Source organism: Vigna umbellata, chromosome 3 (assembly GCF_029865625.1).
Source record: "Vigna umbellata cultivar VRB3 chromosome 3, Vumbellata_1.0, whole genome shotgun sequence".
NCBI lineage: Eukaryota > Viridiplantae > Streptophyta > Magnoliopsida > Fabales > Fabaceae > Vigna > Vigna umbellata.
This window is the reverse complement of record NC_142167.1, coordinates 51,252,948-51,280,128: the sequence shown is the minus strand read 5'-3', so window position 1 is coordinate 51,280,128 and position 27,181 is coordinate 51,252,948. Positions and strand designations below refer to the sequence as shown.

The 27,181-nt window shown below is 33.6% G+C and overlaps 2 pseudogenes; one reads left to right on the top strand and one right to left on the bottom strand.

Moving 5' to 3' along the window:
• Positions 1 to 495: 495 nt before the first annotated feature.
• Positions 496 to 9,191, top strand: LOC148202883 (uncharacterized; annotated as a pseudogene).
• A 3,495-nt stretch (positions 9,192 to 12,686) lies between these two features.
• On the bottom strand, positions 12,687 to 13,819 carry LOC148202882 (transcription factor MYB16 pseudogene; annotated as a pseudogene).
• Positions 13,820 to 27,181: the final 13,362 nt, after the last annotated feature.

The following is a 27,181-nucleotide window of genomic DNA, read 5'->3' as shown; positions in this document are numbered from 1 at the left end:
TTATAGACTCAATAAATCTCACTTTCATCACCTTAAATCGTTTAAATTTAATTGAACCTCACAATGATTAAATTATTTAAATTTTATTCAACCTCACAAAATGATTTATATTTTGATCAAATCTAATCTTACAGATCTGATATCTCTAACACTCGTATTCTTAAAAATAGACGAGCAAATACTCAAGGATAACAGCATAAAGTTAGAAAACATGATAAACAGGTAAGTAATAAATATGAATATTTTGAAATAATAATAAAAAAAAGCAGGAACTGAAAAGGAAATGGGAATAGGGAGCTTAGAGACCTACCACCTTGATCCTGATCCCACTTTCTTAAAATGACAGAAAAAAAATTTAAGCCAAAGGTTTTCACTTAGGGTACGGTTTTTATACGTATTATAGTAACAATCACCTACTGCTGTACTCTTCCAATATATCCTTCTATGTATGCATATGACTGATTCGGGTTACCTTACAACAGTTCGGCATTGAAAATGGGAAGGATGCCATGTTGTGAGAAGGTAGGGTTGAAAAAAGGACCATGGAGTCCAGATGAAACAAGAAGCTTCTCGACTACGTTCGGAAGAATGGTCATGGAAACTGGCGTTCAGTGCCTGCCAAAGCGGGTAATAACAACTTCCGTGTACCCTTTTTTTCTCAATCAATGAGTGTGCATGTTGTTTATATTGAGGATTCAAAGGTTCAAATCCCGATTTTATTTGTTACATACATCTATGATTTATATATCTAGGTCTTCAAAGATGTGGAAAGAGTTGCAGATTGAGGTGGATTAACTATCTCAAACCTGATATCAAAAGAGGAAACTTCAGCGCCGAGGAAAACCACTCAATCATTCAACTTCATGCTCTTCTTGGAAACAGGTGACCTTCTTTTGGTTTTCATACTTTCGTATTAGTAAATCAAAACGTTAATCATCTATTTCTCAGAAGCTAATCATGTTTCTCTATTGCACACACAGATGGTCAATCATAGCAGCTCACCTGCCCCAAAGAACAGACAATGAGATCAAGAACTATTGGAATACCAAGATCAAGAAAAGACTCATCAGAATGGGCTTAGATCCCATTACCCACAAAACAATTAAGCAGAACACGTTTGAACCCTTTGGTGGTGACCATGACCAGTCCAAGGACACCACCAATATCAGCCACGTGGCTCAATGGGAGGGTGCTCGACTTGAAGCTGAAGCCAGAGGGTCTCAGTTGCAAGTTATTGGATCCGGATCTTCGCAACTCTCTGGGTTAATTTTAAGCAAAATTCCAACTCAACCTTGTCTTTCATCACATTCGGTGTCAACCGAGCACAACACAGCGTATAACATGTATGCCCTCGTGCTTGCCACAACTCATGATTTTCGTTCATCTATGTCCACTCTGAGCATTCCCACGCTTCCCGCAGTTTCTAATATTCCACAAATGAAGAACACAGAAAGTTTACTTTCATATAAGGGTTAATAAACAGTCCTATTTTATAGGATTGAGTGGGTCAAATTAGTGGCTTAGTTTTCGCCTAAACTAGTGGCATCAATTTCATGATTTTTTTTGTTCTGTTATTATTCTGTTTTGTCCAGAGTTTCTGTAAAGCTTATAAAAGCTTTTTTTCGTATGGCTGAATAAAGTATGCAATCTTTTCACATATTTACTGTGTCATCTGTGTTTATTAAAACTTAACAATTGGTATCAGAGCTCCGCAATGGCTTGATCCAAGGAGAGTAAAGAGAGCATCCAGATCTAGAGTGCAACTCTGATACAGTGACTGTAAAGTCATGACTACTTCAGATAAATATGTTCAACCAGCCATTCCAAGGTTTGATGGACATTATGATTTTTGGTCCATGACTATGGAAACTTTTCTACGTAGCAAAGAACTATGGCAGCTAGTGGAGAGTGGAAAACCAACACTTGGTGCAACACCCACTGAGGCGAAAAGGAAGAGTGTCGCTGAGGCACAACTAAAGGATCTGAAGGTGAAGAATTTTTTGTTTCAAGCTATTGATCGAGAAATTCTCGAAACAATGTTAGGCAAAAACACGTCAGAGAAAATCTGGAGATCAATGCAGCAAAAATATCAGGGATCAACGAGGGTCAAACGTGCTCAACTTCAAGCACTTCGACGTGAGTTTGAACTACTGGCGATGAAGGACGGCGAGAAGATTGACAGCTACCTTGGGCGCACACTCACTGTTGTTAACAAAATGAAATCTAATGGTGAAGTAATGGATTCCAGCACAGTGGTTAGCAAGATACTCAGATCTTTAACCCCAAACTTCAACTATGTAGTATGTTATATCGAGGAGTCCAATGAGACTTGAATACTCTGAGTCTTGATGACCTTCATGGCAACATGCTCGTTCATGAACAACGAATGCAGAATTTTCAACCAGAAGAACAAGTCTTGAAAGTTACGCATGATGATAGAGCGGGAACAGGTCGTGGTCGTGGACGCAGTACCCGTGGGCGTGGGAGAGGTCGTGGAAGACAACCTTTCAACAAGGCACTCATTGAATGTTTTCAATGCCATAAGCTAGGACATTTTCAGTATGAGTGCCCTAGTGTCGAGAAACAAACTCATTATACAATGTTTGAAGAAGTCGAAGCTGAGGAAGAGATTTTGTTGGTCGCATATGAAGAGGTGACACATTCTGTTCAAATGGAGGATTGGTTTTTGGATTCTGGTTGCAGTAACCACATGACAGGAAATAAGCAATGGTTCACAGAAATACATGAAGAAAGATCCCATAAATTTGTCAAGCTCGGTAATGATACAAAAATGGAGGTTGCTGCAAAAGGAAGCATACGGGTACAGATCAATAATATTACCCACGTTATTTCTGATGTTTATCATGTTCCAAAACTTAAAACCAATCTCTTAAGTTTGGGACAACTTCAAGAGAAAGGACTTACCTTTCTAATTCAACATGGTGCATGCAAAATATTTCATCAAGATAAAGGGTTGATCATTCACACTATGCAAAGGAACCGAATGTTCTGTTTGTCAGCTTCAACGTTTACTCAACATTCTCAGTGTTTCCAAGTGGAAGATATCTCAGAACAAGAAACACAATTATGGCATAGACGATCTGGTCACCTCAATTTCAGAGGACTCAATACACTTGTGCAAAAGCAAATGGTAATCGGACTACCCTCTTTGAAAATTTCTACAGTTGTGTGCACTACATGTCTTGTTGGTAAACAACACCGTGATACCATACCCAAGTCAAGTTCTTGACGCGCATCAACTAAATTACAGTTAGTTCATGCTGATGTATGTGGTCCGATCACACCAATTTCAAACAGCCGCAAACGGTACATATTATATTTTGTTGATGATTATTCTCGTAAGACATGGGTTTATTTTTTGCATGACAAATCTGAAACTTTTAATACATTCAAGAGTTTCAAAGCCTGTGTTGAAAAAGAAGCTGACACTCATATCACTTGTTTGAGAACTGACAGAGGAGGGGAATTCACATCCAAGGACTTCTCTAATTTTTGCACACATCACGGTATCTCTAGACAACTGACAGCTGCGTACACTCTTCAACAGAACGGAGTTGCCAAGTGCAAGAATCGCACCATTATGAATGCAGTACGATCTGTGCTTCATGAAAAACAAGTTCCAAAGTCTTTTTGGCCTGAGGCAGTAGGATGGTGTGTTCATGCTCAAAATCGAAGTCCCACTACTGCTATAGATCATGGAACTCCGGAAGAGGCATGGAGTGGAATAAAACCTCGTGTTGATTACTTTCGAACATTTGGATGTATTGCACACGTTCATATTCCAGATCAAAAAAGAAGCAAATTAGATGACAAGAGTCACACATGTGTTCTTTTGGGTGTGAGTGATGAAGCAAAAGCTTACAAACTCTTTGATCCCATTTCAAAGAAGGTAATTGTAAGCAGGGATGTGGTCTTTGAAGAAGACAAAGGGTGGAGTTGGTACAAAGTTGTAATTGAGAGTACACCTCCTGTTCTTGATATGGAGAGTCTAGATAAAGAAGAGAGTGACAATGTTGATTCTAATGTTGATTCTACACCTCAACCTATTACACCTAGAGGTAGCAATAATAGTTCAGAATTGCCTGAATCAACTTCTATTTTAGAATCCACTGATCCTCCAGTTGAAGGGAGGGCACCAAGGACTCGACGCCAACCCGTGTGGATGACCAATTATGAAACCAATTTGGTTGCAGAAGAGGAAAGCTTGCTAGCAATGTTGACCACCGATTGCAAGGATCCTCAAACCTTTGAGGAAGCTAGTAAAAGTCAAAAATGGAAGGAGGCCATGGACGCTGAGATGCAAACAATTGAAAGAAATAACACATGGGATTTAGTTGATCCACCTGAAGGCGTGCAACCCATAGGTGTGAAATGGGTTTTCAAAACAAAGCTCAATGAAAAAGGACAGGTAGATATAAATATAAAGCCCGCTTAGTAGAAAAACGATAAGCTCAAAAATATGGCATCAACTATACAGAAGTCTTTGCTCCTGTTGCTAGGCTTGATACGGTGAGAGTATTGTTAGATGTGGCTGCTCAGAATGCGTGGGAAGTGTTTCAGCTTGATGTAAAGAGTGCTTTCTTGCATGGTGAAATTCAAGAAGAAATTTACGTTCATCAACTTGTTGGTTTTATCAAGAAAGGCAAAGAAAGACAAATATACAAGTTGAGAAAGGCTCTATATGGGCTCAAGCAGGCCCCACGAGCCTGGTATAGTAAAATTGAAACATATTTTGCCAAAGAAAAATTTACACGTTGTCCGAGTGAACACACCTTGTTCACGAAACAGGTTAAAGGCAATATTTTAATAGTTAGCTTATATGTGGATGATTTGATATTTACTGGAAATAACAAAGCTATATGTGAAGAGTTTAAACACTCAATGCAGTTGGAGTTTGACATGACAGATTTGGGCAAGATGAAACACTTTTTAGGAATAGAAGTTATACAGAATGAAGCAGACATCTTTATTTGCCAAAGACAATATGCACATGATATCCTAGCACGCTTTAATATGTTGAACAGCAACCCAGTACGAAATCCCATGGTACCAGGAACCATTTTATCCAAGGACGAAGCAGGAATTCTAGTAGATGTTACACAGTTTAAACAAGCTATTGGCAGTCTCATGTACTTGACTGTTACACGACCAGATTTGATGTTTGGAGTCAGTTTACTTAGTAGGTATATGGCCAATCCCAAGGAGTCACATTGGATAGCAACAAAACAAATTCTCAGGTGTTTAAAAGGCACTACTGAATATGGTCTCTTCTATCAAAAGGGAAGGAAGATGAGCTTCACTGCCTATAGTGACAGCAACTATGCAGGGGATTCAGATGATAGGAGAAGTACTACTGGTTCAGTGTTTATGATTGGAACTGCAGCAGTATCATGGGCTTCAAAAAAATAGCCTGTGGTAAGCCTTTCTACCACTGAGGCTGAATATATTGTTGCAGCATATTGTGCTTGTCAATGTATTTGGCTCAAACGAATCCTAGAGCATCTTGGAATAGAAAGAAAAGAAACTACTGAGATTCTCTATGATAATAGTTCTACTATACAACTGTCCAAGAATCCTGTTTGCCATGGTAGGAGTAAACATATTGCAGTAAGGTTCCACTTTCTCATAGATTTAGTTAATGATCAAGTTATTACATTGAAGTACTGCAATACAAATGAGCAAGCAACTGACATTATGACAAAAGCCTTGAAGCTTGATCAGTTTGAAAAACTTAGACGTATGCTTGGAATGCTGGCAGTGAATGAAATAAGCTAAAGCTTAAGGGAGGGATTGTTAGTTATTTTAACGTGTTAATAAAGAGTCCTATTTTATAGGATTGAGTGGGTCAAATTAGTGGCTTAGTTTTCGCCTAAACTAGTGGCATCAGTTTCATGATTTTTTTGTTCTGTTACTATTCTGTTTTGTCCAGAGTCTCTGTAAAGCTTATAAAGCTTCTTTCGTATGACTAAATAAAGTATGCAATCTTTTCACATATTCACTGTGCCATCTGTGTTTATTAAAACTTAACAATAATGTCATGGGAGCTAGTAGCGAAATCAAAAAGGTAATGGAAGGTTGTGTATCAAACTTACAAGATGATGACATTATGGTGGTTGTGGAAGCGTTTAGAACAGAAAGGTCTGAGAGTATCGAAAAGTCATATTTTTTATACTTGTTATGATAATAACAGGTGTAAAAGCGGGACTTTTTTTATATCTAGTTTAAAAGTAACCGATGTAAAAATATGACTTTTATACTAGTTTTAGAACCCGTGTAAAAAATTAAAAAAAAATTATACTCTCTATTTCTTTACCTGCTCAAACATCGGTGTAAAAAACTTTTTTTAATAAGTATAAAAAAAAATTGTCATAGTGAACCTACTATATCCTGCATCTAACTCTATCACAACACATAACATAATCTTCATTACGATAGGTAGAACTTAAGAGTCATTTTCTCGCCGAAAGTTCTTCCGTCCCAACTTCGAGCTTTAGTTAGTGGGTTAGGCATAGCAATTTACATTACAGTCACACTTTCTAACACAAGTTGATTGTTGTAGTTTTTACTAGAAGACCATATTTAAGCCATTTAAGACCATGATATTATTATGATTCTACTATTGATCACCCTTTTAGAATTGGTTTTCACACTACTGCAGATTGGTCAATCCAGGATGGTTAGAATACGCATGTAACGATGGTTTTAAGACCGTCGTAGTTCCAACCGTTGTTTAAAAGTTGAACACAATCCACGATGACTCAAGACCATCATTGAAAGTGAAAAAAATAACTACTACTAATACAACGCTGCTACTGGTTTCTTTTGTTATTATATTCGGTTTTGTCAATAGGGTAAATAAATTCATTTTAAAAAATAAAATAAAATAAATAAAAGGAGACACGAAAAAAAAAAAAAGGAAGAAAAACACACAGAGAGGACAAAGAAATATACAGAGGGACACACTAAAAACATAGATAAACGCATAAAGGGACAAGGGAATTCGCTGCGCTTCTCTCTTTCTAAAAAAGAGAAAAGGTAGTTGTAGTGTAGAGAACAAAAGAGCGAGATTTGAAAAGTTTGGAAGGTATGCAACTATCATTTTTTTCTATTGATTTATGCAGTTCCAATTTTCATGTTTTAATATTATACGCGTTTTTCTTACACTTAATTTGACATTTTTTTTTAGCAACATTATTTCTACTATTCACAAATATCTTCTTTCAAAATGATAAAAAATGTTTTTCCTTATTTATTTTGGTGTTGGTTCGGCCATTCGCTTTGTTGATACCTATTTTCAAATTTTTCTTTTATAAAAAAATATAAAAAATAAATTATATTTTATTTTGGTGTATTATTAAAAATTCAAATTTCAAAAAAATATATTTAGAAAATAAAAAAAATTCTCTTTTAAAGATATGAGTACTTATACGACCATTCACGGAAGCAGTATACCTATTACATATTTTTTCTTAATCATGTCAAAAATACCAAAAATATCCAAAATCTTCAAAAACTAAAAATATCAAATTATTTTCAAAACGTTTCATAAAAATTTTGTAACTTTGGTTTCTCATTCTAGGTGACTATATCGTTTAAATGAGTATTTTAAATCACTTATAAATAAACAAACACAACAAAGGTAGTTTTTACAAAACAAGTACAAATTATAATAGGATAAGTTTTCAAGACAAAGAAATCGTAAGACTTCTAATAAAAAAAATTAGAAATGTTAGACGATGAAAGCTTGAGAGAAAATGACAGCATAAAATTCAGAGCATTATTCTTCTTATCTTCTCTTCTTACAATCTTCTTTATATAACCTTCTTCGAAAAAGATATTCGTTACTTAGATGTATTGACTTTCTCGTAGGTAAGTAACATTTTGGTATAAAATCAGATGTTGTGTTCTTTTGCAAAGATATCTTTACAGATAAGAAGAGCATAAAACATTTGAAGAAACATTCTTAGAATATTTTCCCATCTCTTAACGTTCTTTTGATCTAATGTAGAACATTTAGAAAACCTTTGTACTTTTGTGATTTGCACAGATAAAGATAACACAACACCACAGATAAAAGAGTATTATTCGTACATGCATTTAATATGTTAGGTGTTATGAAGCGTTTAGGTAATAAGGTATATGTACTTAGCGTTTAAACTAGTTCTACTTTTGGAGTAACATTAAGCGCTTAGGATAACATTTTATATGATTATAGTGTTTACCATGCTTATCATAAATGGTTCATTTTATTATACGAAACTTTGTTAAACACTATCGGTTAAACTGCAAAACACGTTTTGCTAGACGATCTTGTCTTAAGATAAATTATGGTTTAATTCCTATTTTGGTCCCACTTTTCGTAGGGTCTGTTCAAATTGGTCCTACTTTTTTTCAAAAGTTCACTAAGATCCCACTTTTCGCAAAAACGGTGCAAGTTAGTCCTTTTTGGTTACGGCGTTAAAAAACTAACGGCACAGCTGCCCAGCTGGAAGAAAACTGATGAGCTGTACATTTTTTTGTTGACGTGGCACTGTGAATTGGTGATTCATCCTGAGAGCAGAGGATTCATGGCTGTTTTACCCAAATTGAAAAGCAAAGTTAGGGTTCTGAAATCTAAAAGCAGGAGGTTTCAGCAAAGTTAGGGTTCTGAAATTTAAAAGCAGAGGTTTAGGGTTAGGGATGAATTCATCACAGAGTTGTTCTTCCTGTTCGAAGGCAACCTCCAAAGGATTTTCGCAATCCTCACACGGTGTTGTTTCCAGGGGAGTTGGGATAACCCCTATTTGCCACTGTGGTGATATTGCTGTAATGAAAGTTGCTAGAACTTCAAGGAATGCTGGGAGGAAATTTTGGGGATGTCGCCATTACAAGGTGTTTTGAATAGTGTACTGTCCACTTCCATGTGTTTTGGATTTTATTTGTTTTAACATTTTTGTGTTCTTGGTGAATAATAGGGTGGGATATCAAGTGGGATGTCATGTAATTTTTTCAAGTGGTGTTCTGAGGACAATGCTGATGATAGAGATGGTACAATTGTGAGACAAAGCAACAGGATATTTGATCTGGAAAATAATGTCAAAGAGTTGCAGAGAAGGATAAAGTTCTTACTTGGAGTTGTGTTTTCTGTTATTGTGTTGAACATTATGACATTGTGGCTGTGTTTAGCTTGATCTTAGGTGTGCAATGTGCAATTTATGTTTTGTTCATGTAATGGGTTAGGTGTTTAACATCATGTTTTGTTGATGTAATATCAGTTGTTGTAATATGAGTGAACAATCTGAGTTCGTGCAATAAAGTTCGTTTTAGTCCCCCCTTTGTTTTAAAAATGTTAAATGTGGTCCCCCTTTGCTTTAAAAATTGTTCACGGTGGTCCCTTTTTCCTTTAAAAATTGTTGAAGGTGGTCCCTTACGTATATTACTGTAATACATATTAAGGATACCTGGCAAAAAACAGATATAATTACATAATATCACTACTTCCAAATATCACAACATAATATCAGTACAATGAAAGTGCTTAATAAGAATTCAACATAGACAATGAAAGTGCTTAATAAGAATTCAACACACACAATTAAAGTACTTAATAAGAGTACAAAATACATCCAAATACATCCAAATTAATGGTAATTAATGGGAAGGAGTTCATCAAATTCTGAGTGGGGAGATGAGTGTTGGTCATTGATGTAAACGCAAGAAGTGTGGAGTGACCCGTGATGAGTAGAGGGACGAAGTAGTGCAAGGGATGAGTCAGAGTGTTGAAAAAATGGTCTGGTAATCGTTTACAGAATCCTGGTAAACGATTACCCGAGAGAAAATTGGATTTTGTACATAAAGTCCAACATAGGTAGTCAGCCAGGTGAACAGGGGTCACCATTGGAAAAAAAGCTTAGTTTTAGGCAGTTGTGCACCTGTCTGAGGCTGGTCCAGGTGTTTCAGTGGTGGGAGAGGGTGGTTGGTGATGTGATGTGAGTCCAATGAGTGTGGGGTGACCCCTCATTAGTTGGAGGAGCAAGCTCTGCAAGGGATGACTAAGAGTGTTCAAAAAAGGGCTTGGTAATCGTTTACAGCATCCGTGTAAACGATTACCCGAGAGAAAACTGGATTTTGTACAGAAAGTCCAACACAGGTACTCAGTCATGTGAACTGGGGTCACCATTGGCCAAAAAGGTGAGTTTTAAGCACTTTTGCACTTTTCTTAGGGTGGTCCTGGTGTTTCAATGGTGGGAAGTGATGTTTTGGCACCCCATGATGGAGGAAAAAAACAATGTTTATGAGATGAGCAACTTGGGTGAGATAACATGCTGTCAACTTTGACCTTTGCTGGCTATTTTACTGATAACTTTTCCCACCGACCTCCAAATGATGTGATTCTTTTTTTATTAGAAACTAGACTCAAAAATCTTTCCAATGACTACTAATTTGTATTTTTTGGACATCTGAGTTGATACAGTTTATTCTTTCAAGTTAGCGTTTCATATATTTTTGCCAACTCTGACCTTTGCTTGTTCTTTTGCTCATAACTTTCTCCACCGAACTCCAAATGAGTTGATTCTTGTTTTGTTGGAATCTACACTCAAAGACCTTTCAAATTATGCCTTAGAAATCAAGTTTACACCTTTTTTGACACTGTAATCGATTACAAGGACACTGTAAACGATTACCCGAGAGAAAACTGGATTTTGTACAGAAAGTCCAACACAGGTACTCAGTCAGGTGAACTGGGGTCACCATTGGCCAAAAAGGTGAGTTTTAAGCACTTTTTGCACTTTTCTTAGGCTGGTCCTGGTGTTTCAATGGTGGGAAGTGATGTTTTGGCACCCCATGACGAAGGAAAAAATAAGGGTTATGGATGTAATATGAGTGAACAATCTGAGTTCGTGTAATGAAGTTACGCTATTCAAAACACCTTGTAATGGTGACATCCCCAAAATTTCCTCCCAGCATTCCTTGAAGTTCTAGCAACTTTCATTACAGCAATATCACCACAGTGGCAAATAGGGGTTATCCCAACTCTCCTGGAAACAACACCGTGTGAGGATTGCGAAAATCCTTTGGAGGTTGCCTTCGAACAGGAAGAACAACTCTGTGATGAATTCATCCCTAACCCTAAACCTCTGCTTTTAAATTTCAGAACCCTAACTTTGCTGAAACCTCCTGCTTTTAGATTTCAGAATCCTAACTTTGCTTTTCAATTTGGGTAAAACAGCCATGAATCCTCTGCTCTCAGGATGAATCACCAATTCACAGTGCCACGTCAACAAAAAAATGTACAGCTCATCAGTTTTCTTCCAGCTGGGCAGCTGTGCCGTTAGTTTTTTAACGCCGTAACCAAAAAGGACTAACTTGCACCGTTTTTGCGAAAAGTGGGATCTTAGTGAACTTTTGAAAAAAAGTAGGACCAATTTGAACAGACCCTACGAAAAGTGGGACCAAAATAGGAATTAAACCATAAATTATTCTATGAAAATGCTATCTACAACTTATGTAAAATGTTCTAGATTTTTATCTATATAGAATATTCTTGATTTTTTAATCTTCCTATCTTAAGTTTTTTTACAATATTTTAAAATTTGTATTACATTTTAATATTTCTATCATATAATGTCTGTATTCTTCTAGAATTTGTATTACACTTTGATAAAAATAAAATGACTGTAATATTTTTGGAAGGTTATAAATCATATCTAAAATGTGGAACAAAATATTAGAAGAGATGAACTTAGAATAAGAGATTATACTTTTGATGTGTCGTATCAAAAATAATTCAAAATGAGGTCTTCCATGACTAACACAATGAAGTATTGAGTGTACGACCAATGAGGCTGAAATTAAAGTAACATTGACAAAAGAGAAGACTGCGTTAATTCTTTTAATTATGGAAAATGATATTTTAACAACCAAACAAACACTTTCCCAAAAGCAGTGGATACATACATCTCTTTTCATCGTATGATTTTTCATTCAAGTTGCTAAACACTAATAGTAAAATGCAACATCACGACCTTGTCATTCACCTTAAGTACTTTTTATAAGAAATATTTCAACCAAACTAAAGGAAACTAAATCTTAAGCATAAGGAATGCTCAAGAATACAGAACCGCCATCATAAGTTACTTTCAGGTCCTACAAAGCTAGAAAGAGTCTTTCCCAATTCCAAACACAACTGTATATGTAGTTACTGGAATTCCACTGACAAAAAACAATAAAAGGTAAGTAATCCGATTACATTGGAGCATATACTAATTCAGCAACAGCAATCATCAAACTTGTAGGTGTTAATATTAAAACCAGCGCAATTTGTAAACTTTTACTGGTAAAATAAACCACGAATTGGTTTCTGTAATCATGCATTGATTGAATCATACACAGAAGCTTGAGACAAGTGGAATTGACTCAATTTTGGTGAAAAAGTATGAGTTTGTTCTGCTGTGTAGTATATGTGAAAAGCAAAATAGTAACAATGTCCACAATCTTCGGTGCCATACGAATAAATGGAAAAAGAGAAAAGAAAAACAAGGGCAACAAAACCTATCATATAAGATCGAAAAAAAGTGTGAGAGACACATACTGAGAACACAATCAGATATGAAACTGAAAACTACTCCAAACAGAAGAAACTACGAATGACAGATATTTTAAAACAAATCGTCATATTAGACCTTCTAAAAGGAAGCGGATTCATTAAAAAGCTCTTCGATACTCTCGGACCTTGCTGTCCTAAATCCTTCCAAAGCCACCATAATGTCATCATCTTGTAAGTTTGACACACAACCTTCCATTAACTTTTGAATGTGGCTACAAGCACCCATGACATTATTATGACACTCAAATGAAAGTGAACTTTCTGTGTTGGTGATTTGTGGAATATTAGAAACTGCACGAAGTGTGGGAATGCTCAAAGTGGATACAGATGACCGAAAATCATGATTTGTGGCAAGCACGAGGGCATACATGTTATACGCTGTGTTGTTTTCGGTTGACACTGAATGTGATGAAAGACGAGGTTGAGTTGGAATTTTACTTAAAATTAGCCCAGAGAAACGCGAGGATCCCGATCCAACTTGCACCATAGATCCTCTGGCTTCAGCTTCAAGTCGAGCACTCTCCCATTGAGCGACGTGGCAGATATTGATGTTGTCCTTGGGGTTGTCATGGCCAACACCAAAGGGTTCAAACGTGTTATTTTCTTTTGTTTTGTGGGTAATGGGATCTAAGCCCATTCTTATGAGTCTTTTCTTAATGTTGGTATTCCAATAGTTCTTGATCTCATTGTCTGTTCTTTGGGGCAGGTGAGCTGCTATGATTGACCATCTGTGTGTGCAATAGAGAAACATGATTAGCTTCTGAGAAATATATGATTACCCATTTGATTTACTAATACAAAAGTATCAAAACCAAAAGAAAGTCACTTGTTTCCAAGAAGAGCATGAAGTTGAATAATGGTGTGATCTTCCTCCGCGCTGAAGTTTCCTCGTTTTATGTCAGGTTTGAGATAGTTAATCCATCTCAATCTGCAACTCTTTCCACATCTTTCAAGACCTAGGTATAAATCACACGTGTGTGTAACAAATAAATTCTGGATTTGGAGCGTGATTGCTGAATATCAAGAACATGTAGAGTCAATGATTGAGAAAAAAGGGTACAGAGAAGTTGTATTGTTACCGGCTTTGGCAGGTACTGAACGCCAGTTTCCATGGCCATGCTTCCGAACGTAGTCGAGGAGCTTCTTGTCTTCTTCTAGAGTCCATGCTCCTTTCTTCAACCCTACCTTCTCACAGCATGGCACCCTTCCCATTTTTAATGCCAAACCGTTGTAAGGTAACCCGAATCAGTCATTGCTGTTATTATTATGCAGTGCAGTCCAAGAGTTAATATATACATACAGAGAACGATATATTGAAAGGGTTCGGCCGTAGGTGATTGTTACCCTAATACGTATAAATACTGTACCTTAAATGAAAACCTTTAGGTTAAATATTCATCTGTCATCTTTAAGAAGATGGGTTTCTGGATCAAAGTGGTAGGTTCCTAAACTCCCATATATATAGGCGTTTTCTTACTTTCTGCTACCCTCCATCAGTATTTGTTCGTTTATTTTTAGGAACACGAATGTCAGATCTCAAATCAGCTACTTTGTTGAATTGAATTAAATTTAACTGTACAATTTAAGCTGATGAAAATGAGAATTTATTGAATCTTCATGACCACCTAGTACGAGACTCCTAAAATATTTATTCTACAAATCACTTTGAATTATCCAAAATAAAGTTCTGATCTACTCAAAAACCCTTTTTTAATAAAATAACAGGTTAACCATATATAGAAAACGAAATAAGTCTATATATTATTGTCGGTGAAATTGTAACGTGTTGAGTGTTGATTTCAATGTATAATGATAACTTTTCAAAACATATTTAAAAGCATAAAATTATTTTTTTTATTTTTTAATAAATAAATATTTTTGTTAACATTTTACTTAATCCAAAATAATAAAGTCGCTTTAATAATAGAATTACTGTAGCTCACTTTTTTGTTGTAAGGCTACCTATTATTTTATTTTGCAATGGGTAAAAGTAATTGTTTTTGTTAAACTAAGTTAAAAATGATTTTTAATATAAAGATGTTTATTAAAAAATGGTGAATTTTCTCCTCTTCAATTTTTTTCATTTTCTTTAACTTTTGTTATACTTATATCTTTTATTCACACTCATGTTTTATATTTATCTTCTTTATCTAAATGCCTTACATTTACTCAAAAAAAAATTATCTTCTTCTTTATTCATACTTTTCTCATATTATCACCAATATAATTTGTTTTATTTTATCATTTCTAGTTATTTTTTAAAGTTGGAAGCATTGTAGGAGATTTTTTTTTTGTTAAATTACTTTCATTTTCATAGACTAAATCTGCAAATTAAGTTAATGTTAAAACGATATAATTAGCATCAACTTGATATAGGTTAAACTACTTTAATTAAAAAAATTAACGATAAATTAACGTTGACCTAAAATTGGTCTTTAAAAGTCGATAATAATAAATCAGCCTTTATGATTAAAAAATCCGACAGTATTAATTAATTACGTTACGTGATAAATATCTATTTTGGTGTAGTAATAAGATTTAGAACATTAAACAAATGCTTATAATTAAGCAAAGACAATTCTCACATGACTATTTATTAGCTCTATATCCGTGCTTCCCAAATGAGTATGACAACCGAACAGATTTATGTTCCTCAACATCCGTTGAAAATTATCATTATAACTTAGCTTTGCCCTAATGACAATCAATAAAGATATATAAGATTGATGCATGAATTATATTATAATGAATTGTGGTATGACTTGATTCTTGTGGATCTTGTAAGATATATGAATGCAAATTTATAAACAAGAGTCCCAAATTCTTGACCCTACTTTGCAAGATGATTATAACATTTTATATTAAAAATGTTAACAAATACAACCACCTGAAAAATATAGAATCAAAATACGTTTTTAAGTAGGTAGCTTTTAACTAACTTGTTAGCTACGGCGGCATTCATTATTACCTTAAAAGCATCGTCGTTAATTAAATGATTACCTATATATATTGGAAATACTCCTGTATTGGAAACACCAAAAAAAAAATATTGGCAAGCATTAAAACAAGGCTCTTCTTTTTATTTTTAAAAGAATTATAGTGTGTGTATATATTAAAACTGAAAAGAAATAATGTATAAGACTTCATAAATAACATAGCCAGGAGTAAAAAACACACTACCAGGTCAAATATGAATAGGTTTAATTTTGTAATTAGAATTAAAATGTAACAAACAGTGACAGATGTCATAAGGGGAACTACGATCCAAAACCCTAGAACTAAAGGTGAGATAAAATTGAAAATGATATTGAATGTGATAATATGTATTAATTATGTATTGTTTAAATACACTCCGAGATAAAACATGAATAGGTTTAATTTTTAGATTAGAAGTAAAATGTGATAAGCAGTGACATGACAGATGTGATAAGTGAAATCATTATTCAAAACCCGAGAACTAAAAGGTGGGATAAAGTACAAAATGGTATTAAATACAAGTAATCATAAGATTTTATAATTATAGTAATATAAACAAATATGTTTTTAAATAGATATTGATGAATAATTATGGTAATATTATATTATAAATAAAATTAATATTGTGAATAGTGAAAATCAAATAATTATAAATAATAAGATATTTAATAAAATATTTAATTCTGTCTAATAGGATGTTATCTGCAAAAATATATGGAAGCCCAATAAATTGAATTTGATACAAGACTAAGTAGAAATATGTGACTCCTACAAAAATCCTATTAAGCCTTACTAAACTATAATGCAAATTCTGAAACAATAAAGTTAAGATAGAATTATTGAAATATAATATAAATTTTAAAATAATGTAAAAAGGTTAATGTAGGAGAAAAAATCAAGAAGATTTTATCCAGATAAAAAACCTAGAACATTATATGTGAGTTCTATCTAAAATTTTCTAGAATAAATAATGTAAATTAGATGGAATCTACAAATATTCATGTAGACTATTATTTGAAATAAGACATCATCTAATAAAATTAAGACAATTATATTTTTTTCAACTACTATTTTTATATTTTACTATTTCAATATTTGTCTATTTTATCAATTATTTTTTTCACAACCTCAAAATACTAATAAGTCTTGATGTTTTTCTTTAGCAAAATTAAGTTACTGGTGTTCAAAATATGCCTTATAGGAATCCAAATTCCATTTGATTTGTATTATCATCTTCAGTGTGAACTGAAATCCACGCTTCTTATAGCATCTATCCACCGTGTGTTCTGATTTCTAACAATAGTTGTAAATTTTGTCATTACTGCCCAGAAACAAAATAGGTGCTTGATGGAATAAAAGTTCCTCTGCCAGTACCAAGAAAAATATTGCCTCTACCAACATCTCCATGCTCCTTTATTTGCTACTACCATTACCTTAGGTTGCTCAATTGCATGAACAAACGTTTGTCTCTCTTCATTGAATCACCGAGGAAAAGATAACTATATATTGAGAGGTGGGAGTGGTTCCATGAGCATGATATAGTAGAATATTGCACCCATAATATACACGAGAGAACATCACAAAACTAATCAAATTTCTTATATCTAAGCCAATAAGAAAACGATAAGTATAATGAAAAAGACTTGGAGAATCTTAAGAATTTGTAAAAGATTCTTACTTAGCAATATGTTGAGAAAACAAAAACTCAACGAATTTATATATTCTCAATCGTGGAAGACTTTCGATATAAAGACCATTATACTCGTTTAATATTTCGAAGAAAAGGTTCACTAGGGAGACACAATATCAATAAGATCTTAGTCCAATTATATATGAGATTGACATCTCTACCTAAAACTTTAAGACAATCGATTAATGAATTTTTCATTTTTATTCAATGTGGGACTTGGATTCACACTTAAATTTTCAACATAGTAGAGGATAATATTCAATCACATATTACGAATAGAAAAGAAGAACACTAAATGAAATAATTAAAAGTAGCCTAGAAGAGGATTTAGATTCCATTAATAATAAATTTTTACTATTTTATGGAAGATGGACTATCACATGATTCTGAAACAGCGCTTCCATAATTACTAATGATAATAAAAGTAATGGTAAACATGTGTTTTGTGCATAACTATTAAAGCTAAATTACTGATTAATTATTACTAAATTTCTGTGTTTTGACATTGTTTTTTTCTTATCAGTGATATGCTGGAATATTTGAATAAGAATATGTCCTCTTTCCATCCAGGAAGGAAATAAGCAAAATATTGTTGCTTATGAATCTATGGAATTTGATCGATCAAGAATTCAAACATTCCCTTCATCTAACCCAACCTTTCTATCCAACAAGGCTTGTTTGAATTGCTCCCACGATAAATCTTCTTCCTCATTAAAAAAGGAATTGAAGAATTATATGGTTCCTCACTCCATACACAACTAAACCAAGTTGATCTGATCTCTTGGAAAATAAATTCATAACTCGGTTATCCACTCACCCGGATCCTCCTTAGTGAACATGGGTAGTTCCACACTTTTTTACTGATCGGCGAAATTCATCAAGTGAATCATATGCAAATTTTAGAAAAATATAAAAAATCTTAAGATAAAACTATTAAAATGTAATAAAAATTATAGAATATTATAGAAAAGTATAAGATAAGAAGAAAAAAAATAAAAAACATTTTACATATGTAAAAATCTAGAATATTTCACGTAAGTAGTGGGTAGCATTTTCTAGAATAATCTAGAGTCTAGAAGCCACTCCACTCTTACATTAGCTTATAAGAAAGAGTTGAAAAAACACAAACATAAAGATTTAAGGACTTCATTTGCTCTTCAACAAGCAATTGATGATATAAATTTTCCAAGAATAATAAGTGTCACAAGTGCAAAGCAAGTTTGGAACACAATATAAGAGGATTTTCAAGAAAGTGATGAAGTACACAATGTTATAAACTTCTTTCACTAAGACAAGAATTTGAATTAATAAGAATGAAAGAATTTGAGACCATTAAAGACTTATTATAGAATAAAAGAAATAGTTAGTTAGATGAGAGTCTATGACGAAAATATTCTTGACAAAAAAATCATTGAGAAAATTTTAATTTTATTCCCCAAAAATATGATGCAATCGTAACCGCGATTGAACAAATAAAAGATTTGGTTAGATTGTCACTAACATAACTAATAAACTCTCTTAAAGCTTCTGAACAAGGATTCAAAAGATGTAAAGAAGACTCGATCAAAAATGTCTTTCAATCAAAACTAAAATTACGGTATGAAAATAAAGAATATGAAGGGAATAAAAATAGAGGAGAAATTTCAAGAAATAAAGAAAATTCTAGATGCTTCTTTATGATCCGTCAACGAAAATATCCTGCATGTGACATTTGTAAAAAGACAATTAATTGGAAAAGGATTGTTAGCATCATAAAAAACCTCAATATTAGTACTGCAATAAATTTGGTCATGTAGAGAAGTATTGTCGTGATAAAATTAAGCATCAAGCAAGCTTTACGGAAGAGCATAATCAAGAGCAACACTTCCTTGATAAATCTGGATGTTAATTTTGGGGAACAAATGTGGATGAAAAAATCACATGGTGAAACATCAAAACACCTTCAAAGACATTGATAAATTTTTCAATCTCAAAGTTCGACTAGGAAACAACACCACAATGGGGTCTTGAGGCAAAGGAACTGTCATGGTGGAGACAAGGAAAGGTACAAAATTTATCAAGAACATTTTATTAGTTTTAAATCTTAAATAAAATCTCTTAAGTATTAGTCAAATGATGGGGAATGAGTATTATATTCTTTTTTTAGAAATATACAGGCCAAATTTATTATAGTAAAATGATCAAAATTGACCAAGTAAAAATGGAGAAGAGAAATAAAAAAATTTCTATAAGCCTCAAACTTAAAACTAATATTGCCATAAAGGCAGAAGTTAATGACTTATGACTTTAGCATAGGAGATTTGGCTACTTCTGTATCAAAAAAACATTATGAAAGATCTTCTACATTTGAAGGAGAATAATAAATCATGCAAAGGATGTTTCTATGACAAACAACACTGATTATCATTCTCGACAAACAAAGATGAAGAGCGAAAGACTTACTAGAATTGATTCATATCGATGTTTGTGGATCAATGAGGACGCGTTCATAACACAACAACATGTATTTCATCCTATTGATTCATGACTTCTCTAGAATGACATGGATCTATTTCTTATAGGAAAAGTTAGAAATTTTTTAGAAGTTAGAAGTTACCTGCCATAGTCCATCGGTAAATCCTTCGACAAATGCAAATTATCGAAGGATTATAATCTGTCAGTAATTATCGGTTGAAAATAAGGGTTTTTATTGTAGTGATTACAACACAACGGGTGGTGACACTAGTAAAAATATAGTCTTTTAACGCGCCTAATACGCTTCAGTTTTTACAAAACCAAAGCATATTAAAATGCGGTGACATTTTTGTAATTAAGGCGAACATATACACCTCGGTTCCCTAGGAACCGAAGCCTATGCACTCTACTGCCTCGGTTATCTAGGAAACTGAAGCATAAAACCGAACATTTATTCTCTGAAACCAAACGTTCCAATCCCTTTTGTCAACCTCTACGGCTTCAGTCTTCTTCGAACCGCGACCTAAAGGCCCTTACTGACTCGGTTACTTGCAGAATCGGAGCCTATGCACTCTACTACCTCTGTTATCTACGAAACCGAAGCATAAAACCAAACGTTCATTCTCTGAAACCGAACATTCCAATCCCTTTCGTCGATCTCTACGGCTTCGGTCTTCTCCGAACCGCGGCCTAAAGGCCTTACTAACTTGGTTACTTGCAGAACTGAAGCCTATGCACTCTATTGCCTCGATTATCTACGAAGCTGAAGCATAAAATCGAATGTTCATTCTCTGAAACTGAACGTTCCAATCCCTTTTTTTAGCTCTTTAGGCATCGATTATCAGATAAACTGAGTTAGTAGCTCTTTTGTGTTCAAATTAATGAAACCTGAAAAGATTTTACACAGTTTTCTTCTTCCCTTAGCGCGCGCCTCATCGTTCGTCGTTGTTCTTCTTCCCCTACGACCTCCACCACCACTGGGCGAAACCCTAGCCACCTTGCCGTCAGCCACCTAGCGTCGTCGCTATCCTCCATCAACGCGCCACCAGAATCACACCCTCGTCATCTTCATCGGGATAGAGAATCTTCCCTGGCCATCTTTACGAAGCTCCATCGTCAGCCTTGCAACCTCCATCTACAACGCAACTCAATTAGAGAAATCCGCACAGCGACGCAAGAAAAATGTGCCACCATTCATCTTCTCCGCCATGAACACACCTGCATAAGAACAGAAACCCTAATCCTCCTTTGTCGTCAGCTATGCCACCGCTGCCAACACCATGCCGTCGTTGCCAACCTCCATGGCCATCGTGAAATCAACTCCATCATCTCGCACATTCATCTTCATCACCTCCAAACCCATAGATCATAAAATCCCAATTGTCATGGAACCCTAAATTGAGTCGTTGTTCAACCTCGCGAGTTCGTCTCCTCACAATGGTACCTGCAACAAAACCTAGAAATCGCGAACTCTTCTCAAATCAGATGCATGAGCCTCCCGCCGCTATGAACCCTGAGTTTGCCTTGAATCCGCTTTATCAGGTGCTCACTTTTTTCGCTTTATGGCCATTTCGACCCAAACATTTATTCTTATTTGTTTCGTGGTTTTTGTACTTTATTTTCCATCACCACATGCTAAAGTGTGGCGTGTGATTTGTTTTCCCATTGTTGATGGACTTTGTGCTTGTTTGTAGAGGCGGCTCAAGATGGTTGACGGTTTGAATTTTAAAGACTTTATGGACTTCTTATCTGCATTCATTGCCAAAGCTAAATCACAACAAAAAATAGAGCGTACATTTTAATTACCTGGAGAGGGCAAGAGGGGTTGGAGTTGTTTGAGGAGATGGTGAAGGGGGTGAGGCCAGATGGGATCAGTTTTGTGAATGTTCTGTTTGCGTGTAGTCATAATGGTTTGATTGATCATGGGCGGTTCTGCTTGGAACTTGCACTATCACAGCTGAACATGTTGCGAAAAAGAAAAAGCCCCTCTACTGCCTCGGTTGGATTTGAACCGAGGCAAAAAGATGTGTGATTTTGCCTAGGTTCAGAACCGAGGCAAAAAGCCTACCCCTTTTTGTCTCGCTTGTATATGCTTCAGTTGCGGAACTGTTGCGTATAAGCGAAAATAACCGTTGTCGTTTCTATTACAATGAAAACACATTCTAAATGAGCAATTTATAGTAGAATCTTAGCAACATCATTTTCTTTTCTAGGTTTCAGTTATTGTAAAGCTTAAACTGCTCTTCAAAGAATAATACTGAAAGAAACTCAGTTTTGTAATGCCTAACCTTGCTTTTCTCCACCGTCAACTTCACACCTTTGTCATTGCAATGCTTGCTTTGCACTAACCTCCATATTTAAGATGCCATTCTGATTTTTGTACAAGCAAAAGAACCACATTCAAAATGAGCTTAAAATAATTCCTATATTTACTGTTAACGGATATTTCCAGAAAAGATTAAAAATGTGTTTATCCATTCCCAACTAATAGTATATAGCCAATCAATAGATGCATCAGTTCTGGAATGCATATTCAGAATCCGTCCCAATAAAAGAGACATGCATAGTTCCAACAAATTAATTGGGACCAATCTAATGAATACAAACATCCAGAAACATAATGTTTTGAAGCAATGTTCTGTTTCTAACTGCTCAGCACAATATATGAATTAATTGAATGCTTGACACAACCAAGTGTGAATGTTGCAATCTCTTGAAAACCTTTATCTGAACGATTCTCCTCCACCATAGCCAGTGCAATAACTATACTTCTCTCCTTCGAATGTCTTATTTTCCCACCTTCATGAGCATACTGTTGCACAATAACTATCTTCAATCAATAACTTCACCTGCCTCCCTGTATCATTACCGTATACAGTATGTATTCACTTTTAATTCTCCTAAAAACAAAATGGAAAGTTACCATTTCCACTAATTTTTATATGATTCTACTCCTCTCTCTGGTTTTCTATGTTTATTTTTTTTTTAATAGTTCTTCTAAATTCTTCACACATTTCTTTCCAAACAATCAGTATGTTATTACTCGCAAGAATAGAAAATTAAATTGAGTAGTATTTGTATAAAAGTATTAAGATTTAGAATGGAGTGACATAGTTTTATATTGATTGATACTCTTAGTTATCAACAAAATATTACAAATTTTAGTCTAAATTTGTCTTCTAGTAAATATCATAGTCTTAATATATGCTTAAACATATGAGAGTGCAAATGTTGTTATTTGATTTTCTTAATGCTTTAGAAAGTACTTGTTTTAGAAAGCGTGGCTGAAATGCAAAATTGCTATGCCTTCCACTAAAGCAGAAAGTTCAAGAATTACGACAAAAGTATCTCCTTTTAAAATAAATGAAGATGTTGTTCCGTACCGACATATATATAGGATTATATGTAGAAAATAGTAACATGATTTTTCATTCTACACATATCCTTAGAAAAGGAATGTATACAGATAATTGCTAACTTTACTTGATTTGTGAAAAAGAATTATTTGAGGGAAATGTTTCCTTCTTTGACAGGTGATGAGTTTAACTGTAATAAATTTGATATTCCGAAATTTAATTTCTCTTAATCCATATTTCTGTTTCAGCTTTTCGTGAGTTTTAATATAGTACTGCCATTGCTTGTTTCTTTTTCTTTCTACTGTTAGGATATCGTGAAGATTATTCCTATGTACTTCTGGAAACAATCACTTTTAAAATATAAATTAAAATCCTCTGGTGTAGCACAGAAGACCAAAAAGATTGCCACCATATTACATTGATGCGACTGCATGAATCTGTTAAAACTTGCAGCCAACTTATTAATAATATATCCTAAGCATTCGCACCAAACCTAGGAAAACACCAAACATAGAAAAATGTAAATTTTGGATATAAAATTATAGTAATTTTAGAAGGGAAGGTTCAAATCTTTTATAACTTATTTAGGATTTTTAAGAAAATTAAATAGTAAAAAGTGAATAGTGAATAGTTAAAAAAAAATTAAAATTGTGGAAGAGATAAACACTCCACGTAGAATTGAATCATCAGAGACAAAAATTTAGCAAATGGTGATTAAAATAATATTTTTGTAATAGTAAATGAATAGTAAAAAAATGAATAGTAAAAATGAATAGTAACATTTTTTGACTATAAATAGCCAGGGGGAGGCTGAAAATTTGCACCAAAATTCTAGAAAAATTTGTGAGAGAAGAGAGTTGGAGAAAATTCTAGTTGTAGAGGGGAAATTCTGGAAGTTTTCGGAGAACGGTTTCAGAGAAGGAGATTAAGTCTGGAATAAAGGTAAGGAGAGTTACGTTTAAGTTTTTGTTTTGTATTATCTTGAGTCTTGCATATGTACTATTTTGCTTTTGTTTGATCTTAAATCTTGAATATGAAGTATTTTGTTTCTGTATGATCTTGAATTTTGAACGAGAACCTACTTCTGTGTTTAGATCCAAGTGTGATAGTTGTAAAATGTGATGTTCATTATGTTATGCCATTTGTATGTTATTAGTTGTTTATTTTTGTATTTTTGGATGGATTAGAAGTTGTCTAACCGGCTCTGCCAGATTCAACTTCTTGTTTCCCCAAACTTTTTATTGATTTCCTTATTTATTTATATTGTACTTTTGGAAGGATGAGGAGTTGTCTAATCGGCTCTGCCAGATTCAACTTCTTGTTTCCCCAAACTTTTTATTTCTTTTCCTTATTTATTCTTATTACATTTTTGGAAGGATTAGAAGTTGTCTAACTGGCTCTGCCAGATTCAACTTCTTGTTTCCTCATACTTTTTATTGTTTTCCTTTTTCGTTTTTATTTTTGGAAGGATTAGAAGTTGTCTAACCGGCTCTGCCAGATTCAACTTCTTATTTCCCCAGACCTGTTATTGTTCTTATTATTTAAATACATTGTATTTTTGGAAAGATTAGAAGTTGTCTAACCGGCTCTGCCAGATTCAACTTCTTGTTTCCCAAGAATTTTTATATTAGGATTATTTTTTTATAATTGTCAAATACTTGATTCTTCTCTGACCATTTATAGTAATATTTCCTTTGTTTATAATTATTTTGTATGAATTCTACTATGAATGTATATTGTGATGTTTGATATGAAATTATGCATTTGAAATATAGTATGAGTCTCGGGGAGAGACTCTATAATGGTATGGTATTAATGTATATGTTGATGTTGAGGGTCCTGTTGTTGGTGGTTATCCTAAAATTCTAATAATTGTCCAGTCTCAATTAGAGAAGGATGTGTTATGTGGTGAGAATAGTAGAAGGTCCTAGTCTATGTTCATAGACGTTAATGGACTAACCTTGTGGGTGATGTGATATATTATATTTGGCCATAACTGTGTTGTAGATGTCACCACAAGTGCATGACCACCCGAGACTTCCATCAACATTATATCCGGATAATAGAGTCTAGTATGATAATTGCATCTTATAAGAATTTATGGTGAATGTATTACGTATAATAATAGTGTAATGCTTTTCTTTGAATTTTGCATGATAGCTCACCTTTACTTGTTTGTTTGTGCCAGAAAATCTTATTTTGCGATGATCGTATAACGTTTATGTTATACGGGAGCAGATGTTGGAACGACGTCTGAACCAATACAAGTGAAGGAGGAAGTAACAGAAAAATAATGAAGAGTAGTTTAAAAAATAAATAAATAAATAAATTTAAGAGTGTTTTAATGATGTTTAAAAAAAAATATGTATTTCCAGTGTGAACTATGTTACTCCATGATTGTAATACTGTGCGATGTTTATATTATTAATAAAATTATTTTGTGTGTGAGATGTTTAATTTTTGGGGTGTTACAAAGGTCCTATTAAATTCTAAATATTTCAAATAAGATTTGGTATCATTAGACAGCTCTTTTACAAAATTTCATTTACATTTCATATAGCAATTCCCAGCTCCAATCTTTTATAAATTTGTGGAACAATAAAATAGATATGATGACTGTTAAAGATAAATAATTTACTTCTATTTACCAATTAGAAGGCCCTTTTCGTTGAATATGACAATCAAAAAATTGTATTAATTAAATAGTTGTGCCAGATAAATGCAGTTCTACTATTCATAACACATGAAAGCGTACAGTAGTCTCAGAAAACAGTGTACGACCAAAAACCTCAATAAAAAAAATCATCATGAATGCAGTAGATTAGCACAGTTGTTTCTGTACATGAAATGTCTTATTCGTTGTTAAATTTTTTTCGTAAATAGCACTGTTCATGCCAAAAAAATTACCAAGATTAACTACCGTATATTTTATAATAATTAGTTTTTAATACAATAAATATTAACATAATATATTTTAGTATGACAAAAAAAATACAATATTAATATAAAATTTTAATTTTATAATTTTATTTGAACTCTGTATAGGTATGTTGACAGTTATAGTGATTGAATATTTGTTTAGCAATTAATAACTATGTTTTTTTTAAAAGAAAAATAGCATTGATATAAACTTAATTTTGAAAAAAATTATCTTTTTTCTTTTTCCTTCATAAATTCAAATTCTGAAAGGTTTTTTAAATATAATTACGTATTAATGTTAACTAATTTTTTTAATAAACACATGACAATTATTAAAAATCAAATATTACTTATTTCTTATGTTTGTTAAAACCCGTTATTTGTTTTTATGTCATGGATTTTGTGGTTTTCTCATGAAAGATTTAGGATTTAAACATGTTCTTTTAAGATGGATGTACTTCTAAAATGTTAGATCTATTTTTTTTTTCAAAGTTATTATGATTAGTGTATACTAAACGGACATAAACGAAAATAAAATGAAAATTAAATTTTATTTAAAATCGGTTACACTAACAATATATTAAATAAATTTTAAATTAAAAAAACATTATATTTAATTAAAATATTAGTAATGAAGTATCAGCTTTTTTTTTCGATGTCAGTTAGTGTCAACCTTTTAGAAACGGATGTTAACAAATTAGCATCATGTTTTTAGAGTCCAATGTTATTGATAAATTAGTATTAACCTTTATTTATTATTGTTAGTGTTACTACCGAGTAGGTTAGACCGACTGGACATGCTTGAGTCACTATTGAGTAGGTTAGACCGATCGTCCAAGGACGATGGAAGTGTTAATGAGATCGACCGGGTACACAGTTCCTAGTCGGACGCTAGGATAATACTCGTGAACTCTCCAGCCGTTTGTCGGAGACAACCTTTTGATTGAAACACTATGTAACATCCCATAAATACAGTAATAAACCATACAAATAGAATAATCACATTAATTAACATATCAATTCAGTCTTACACTAAAGTTAAAGTACGCTCGTGGCGGAACGGCCTTACAATAAGCGAGTTACAAAATAACGAGATGTACAATAAGCTAACCTGACCGAACGGTTTACAAAGCAAAAATACCGAACGGTTAAATCAAGAAAAAGGGAAAGTGGTCGTTC